This window comes from Sebastes umbrosus, chromosome 2, assembly GCF_015220745.1.
Source record: "Sebastes umbrosus isolate fSebUmb1 chromosome 2, fSebUmb1.pri, whole genome shotgun sequence".
Taxonomy (NCBI): Eukaryota; Metazoa; Chordata; class Actinopteri; order Perciformes; family Sebastidae; genus Sebastes; species Sebastes umbrosus.
Window position 1 is genome coordinate 11,332,915 of NC_051270.1, and position 6,594 is coordinate 11,339,508.

The following is a 6,594-nucleotide window of genomic DNA, read 5'->3' on the forward strand; positions in this document are numbered from 1 at the left end:
AAGTGTACACTTGCTCTCTTTTTCTTTTGTGGAAGAAAGAAAGAAATAATATGTATTTTATTTTATTTTATTTTATTTCATTTCATTTCATTTTATTTTATTTTATTTTATTTTTTAATTTATTTTATTTTATTTTATTTTATTTTAAAAGGAATATACATTTTTAACAGTAGGTATTTGACTTATTGATTATTGTCTATCACCCAGTGGCCACCCTGTCACTTTAACCATGTTTTAATTAATTGTCTTAGAAAAAGTTAAGTTGTAATTTAAAGTCTGTAGCTATATATGTGTGTTTTTTTTTTTTAAAGAGCTAATTTCCCTCAAAATTGTATTTTTTTTTTCTTTAAAAAAACCTTCCTACCTGGCTGTTTCTTTGGGATGATTAACATTTGAAATATTTCACTTTTTATCATTTGTATGGACTACATTAAATGTTGAATAACTATTGTTATTAGAGCCACCAATTAAAACATTTAACGTCATGTTAAAGTCCATGTTTTGAAATCCACCTTTTAATGTTGAAAATGATATTAATATAGCATCTTGCCTCCAGAACATATGCTCTCCAAAAGTTTAAAAAAAAAAAAAGAAGAGCTTTCTTAACGAGAGGACTGCAGAGTCAGTGGATCTGATCAATGACCTTTTTTGTCTTTTCATCCTATACATTATCTGTTCAATTTCCACCTAAAGTGCTTCAGGGCACTCTGATAAACATGAAAATAATACACTCTTTTCTATTAACTTAATTTGAATGTTTCGACGTACTGCACAGCAAAAGTCCCTTGAGGGTAAGATGCATCCAAGCCATCTGTGTCACACATTTCTTTAGTTTTGACCACGCTTCATTGGCAGTTCATTCTGCTGATTGATTGATTTCCTAACAATTACCCCTAATTATTTTTCTGGGTAGGGAAAAAAAACTAATTTAATGCATGGGTGATTGCATTAATTGGGAGAAATGACATTGTCCAAGTTTCAGAGTAAATACAAATTATTGACTCCATTATTGTTATCTGATTGTATATTGTCCCAAGTACACTTCACTGACAAAGGTAATTAGTGTCCTGCCTCTCTATTGGGGTAGCACAACAACGCAAGGTCACCATCACTCTTTTGACATGTACAAATCAAAGGCCACCTCAAAACAAATAAGTTTATGCCGGCTTTGCCTTCATCGACATTGAGATGAACTGTGTGACACAAACAAGGGTGCAAATATCCACACCATTGCTTTTGTAATGAGTTTTTTGCCTTTGCCATTGATTCTTTGTCTAATCAACTATTGTGACCTTGTTTGGTCAAACAAATATACTAATGAATGTAATTAAAACGGGGAGATTGGATTAACTAATTGAATATGTGACCCGTTGGAGCTGGATTTTCTTTAATTCTGGAAATTTTACAGCAACTGCTATCGGTGGGTAGGTCAAATAATATACCCTTCCGAGGCATTACGTTTTATTTAAATTCAAATATAGTAAAGATTAAAAAAAAAAAAATCTGAGTTGACGAGTGCAGCTGGGAGTTAGAGTGCATGCATTTGAATAGTAAGCATCATATCGGCATCAGATCCCTCTTTATATTTGCCATGTAGATCACTGATGTAATGGGATATTTTATTGTCTGATTCTTCCTGTCGGAAAGATTTATATATTGCGGTTTTTCAGCAGCATTTTCCAGCTACATGCCTTCAGCTGGAATTCAAATTTAACATGAAATATGTTCCCTTCCGTCAGTCCATTTCTTCAGAGGATTTTAGGCCCGCTGATTCAGGTCTACAATTTGGTTTAAATGACAGTTAAAAATTACAATTGGCAGTCCCTGGCGAAACCTGTCTTGACAGCGCAGACATAAAAAGAACGAAAAAAGATGACTCCGCGTCCAGATAATATGTAATAACAATGTTAGTTTGAATAAAGAAAGCCAAATCTAGATTCAAATGTAATATTCATTTTAGAAATATGAACAACTGGGGAGTAAAGGATACAAAAAAAAAAAAAAAACATCAGCCAAATCCTTCATATAGCAATAGTCTTTCCTTATCCCTGAGGCTACGGCCTGGCTAAAACCTCAATGCAGCAATTATTTGCTGTAATGACTGCGGTTCAAATAAGCCCGGAGATTTTATTAAACCAAATGAGAGAATCATCTGTGTATTATCACCTCGTGATTGACAGTGACAAGTGTTGGGCAGGCTCGGATGTGAGCATGATGAAGAAGCTCTTGGCAAAGCTCTCGATAATGTTACCCCTGATAAAGTTTCCTGGAAAACCTCGGCCAACAAATGGAGAGGGGAAAGCTCCACGCATATTAATTCCAATTGTCAGATCCCTCCGGTGGGGGAGAGGGGTAATCTGGCGGGCGGCCCCGGCTGCCCCCTCCGTTCACTGAGTGGCATTTTACACAACTAATGAAAAAGAAATCCATTGTGCTGATCATATGCATAGATTTCACTCCATAATAACGAGGAAATAGAAATATTCATAATAAAAGTAAAGGTCACTCGCTGCTGCAGCTAAGCTTCCTAAGCTGCAATCCTTGCAATAGCAGTTGTCGGGTTACAGCGATAAAATAGGAAAAAGGGAGAGACGTCAAGTTTTAACCCAGCAGAGGCCAAGAGGTGAGACACTGCAACCAAGCGCTACTACTAAATACTATTGCTCTTTTATCATTTGTTTATCTTTCTCCAACACCAAACAGTACACATGTCTGTTCAAAGATGAATCCAACAGGTCAGTCTCCTTCAGCGTCCAATGGAGAGGTCAAAGGTCAGTCACATAGTTGTGATTTACATAGTCCTCTCTCTGATGTACAGTACCAAAGCTAGTGTCTACATTCTTCGGGGATTTGTCTCGTCTAGTTAATAAAATACATGGAAATATGAACAGCCGCCTCTCCTCTCTCCAGCACTCCCATCCTGCCTATCTCTGTATGTAGGTCACCTGGGCTTCTTAAGGCATATGAGCAGCGGAGCACAGGGCTGGAGAAAGGCATATCTCACCTCTGAACGACATTCACAGCATTATTATTGCCCGCCGCGACTTCCAACGCTGAGCCCCGTCTTCATATGCATCATACATTGGCATTTATTAGTGCCATGCACTAAGTACAGGCCATGTTATTGAATTTGAATATCAGCTCCTAGCCACATTCGCAGGCCCTGGAAATATATTATATTAAGATGAAGCAATCTCATTTAATAACACCCAAACTAATAAAAGGAGAGCAGATTGGAAATTAAATTTATGAATATTGCTTGGCAGCAGGAGTGATCCAAAAAAGCCCGGCTTGGTCTGTCAGATATTTCTCTAGCTGTAAGCCCAGGTGTCGGGGAGAAATTTCCGACTGCCTCCTCTCTCCACGAGTGTCATGTTGAGGCAGCAGGTATGTTTCGGTCCTTTTGTGTTTGTCATCGTACAAAAGTAGAGAGCCATGCTGTGGGCTACTTCAGTCTAACTGGACAGAAGTGCTTTTGATAAAATAAAAAAACAATGATGTCAGTGGTGTAGTGGTCCTTGATGAAGTGGATGTACTGGGTAAGTTACTGAGTTGGAAGTGGGTATACTCTTCTATGTATTCTAATGGCTGTTTGGCTGATGGGTGGGTATACTGTAAACCACCAGAAAAAGACATGGGTATATCCTGTAGAGCTGCGTAGACCCTCCACTACACCACTGAATGATGTGATTATCATTGTCCATATGGCGACACATCATAAGCTTAATAGGCCAAATCAAATGCAGAATGGGGCTGTGATAACAGTGCAACATTTTGATGCCCTTATTGCAGTTCAGTCACACGAAAAGGTGTATGAATGACACGATAATTTGCAAGGCATTTAGCATGCAATAAGAAACACCTTTCTTGAATTCCGCATGTCATTTGAACGCCATGTATCCTGTATTAACTGCAATGTAAATGCATCCACGTATAAATGTTACAGTAAGAGTTAGTATAAAAGTGTTAGTATAAAAAGCGGGAAAGACCACTTATGGCGGGCGGGTGGTGAGGTGAATGGTCCAACAAACACAGGACCGGTGTTTTGTTTTGTATGTTATGTTAGTGACTTTGTCACGTGACGATTGTCACATGTCTGTTAGCAATATTTGTGATGGGTTTTCCGTAGTTGTGTTATGTTGTTTCCATACATATTTTACTTAGTTTCTGTACGTATTTTAAGCCCAACCATGACCCTTTCTTAAACGTAACCAAGTGGTTTTGTTGCGTTGCGTACAATGACACGTGAAAATGGCTAAAATGTGTACTCAAGACACGCAGAATGGCCGTGCAATTTCATGCTATTTATACGCTTTCTTGTGAGTTGGCCATGTAGTCTGTACTGAGTCCAATGTAAACACATCTGTGTCTATATGCCACGCTTAGAGCTGGTGATGTAGAATAAAAAGTGGGAAAGACTCGCTTATGGCGGGCGGGAGGGGAGTTGGATGGGTCCAACAATTACAGGATTTCAACCGGGTGTTTTGATTTGAAGTTAGTGACGTTCGTGACCTGTTTTCCGTACTTATGTTATGTTGTTTCCGCACGTATATTTCACTTACGCATACTTATTTCAAGCCCAACCATGATGTTTTTCTTAAACCTACAGTAACTAAGTGGTTTTGTTGCCTAAACCTTATTGCAGACGTTACCGTAGTTTTGTTGTATGGCATACGTTTGACACGAAAAGCCTAAAATGCGTCTTAATGACACATGGAATGTCCTTGTAATGTGCTATTTATACGCCTTCCCATTGGGAAGATCGGGTTTCTTATTGTACTGTATGTGTGACTTCAGCCTTTGTTTGGCATAATGCTGTTCCTGTTGGTAATCATCATTTCTTTCCTCTTGTTAAACTGAAGGTGTAAGAAACCCCCAATACCATACAAGTTGTTTCAAGCCAGTGACAAAATATAAATAAATGCACCTGGCCAGCTATTTGAAAAGCCCCATATTCCCTTTAAAAAAAAAAAAAAAAAATCTTGAAACACGGGCTTTCTGAGGTGGCGTTCATCCAACACCAGTCATATCAGTTTGTGCCAGAGCTCAAATTATGGTATGTTACTTCTTCACTTTACTGACTCCGCTTCACACGAGGCCCGTAATTCCCCCTCTTGTGTCGTTGATGGACAACATTCTGTTGGTCTGTGTTTCACTGTTGTGTGCGTACAGCAGCCTTTTGCCAAGACATCCGACGGGCCCGGTCCATCTGTGTGTAAATGTTGACTCCCGGCGGAGCTGTGACTGTCACTCACTACCCGGCCAGTGTAGTGCCAGGCATTGATCGCCGCATATATCTTGCTCTGTACTTCCCCAAACCTTCATCAACAGATGCGGCTGCGGAATTGATTAGCAGCAAGTCAATGACCAAATCTCTTTGGAAACATTTTTTATTTATGTGTGTGTTTATGTGGATAGCTTAGAGGGCCATTAGCGGGATTACCTTTGAGGCTTGGCTGAACAACAGATGTTCAAGGACGACTCGATCAATTTGACTTACAAGAGGCTGCAGTCGCCGGAAACAAGTGATAAGTCTGCGGGTGGGGGGGAAAGAGGGGTTAAATAAAAACTGTTCACTGTGGTTATACACAGGTAGAGCAGAAGAACAGCAGAATTAGACTAACAGTAGGTCCATTATTTAGAGTGAGATCACTGACAGGTTCCCTATAAGACGAGAACACACAGTTAATGAATTGAAATCCCCTTGACGTTTGTAAAATGATCAAACGATTTGGTGGTGCCGTTTTTGGCAGCTTTGAGCCCATTTCAGTTATTGCTTCTACAAACTCATGTTATTACTTAAACTCACCCTGCATGCAGGTAATATTTTTATTAAAGTAAACCCATTCTGAGGAACTATACATCATATTTATGTCCTTGGGTCTATGCTGAGTCATACACAAACAAAGTTAGTTTGGCCATTTAATATGATAAATACATATAGCACAAAAACATGTTTATTAAATGGATTTCAGCGCAAGCAAAACTGCATGGGTGTTATAACACTTTCAATATGAGCAGCACCAGCCTCCAGAAAGGCCCGTTTTAATTTGTGCAGAGTAGCGCATTCAATTATACAAGCATCCTTGTTGAATTCAAATTAATGTTTGATACGGATATTTTTATTATATTTAAATAATCTCAATTCAGCACAAAATGTATTATTTCTCCGAGAAGATCATGTTCTTTCATTCTTTTCAATTTTCCCCTTTTCCTCTCATGAATCAAACGGCGAATGAATGCGTTGCAGAGACTCACGATCCGCCTTTCAAGCCAATGCTTGTGCTTCCTTATCGGCAAACTTATTAAAATGAAGTCAGAACACAAAATGGTATTTAAAAAGTTTAAGTGAAACAATTTGCATTGGGAGTGTGCGGAAATGCTAATGTATTCTCTCACTAAGCCTCACAATCACTGTCATCCGTTTCGAGCTCTGATTGTTTTCCACATGGATGCCTTCATTCATTATTGCAAAATTATAAACATAAAGAAGATCTCTGTATTAATATTTCTGCTTTTTGTAAAAGCTCAATCAACCATAATGTTCTAATTTTTTCTCTGTGAACCTCATTTCATATTATCTCACTACTCAAG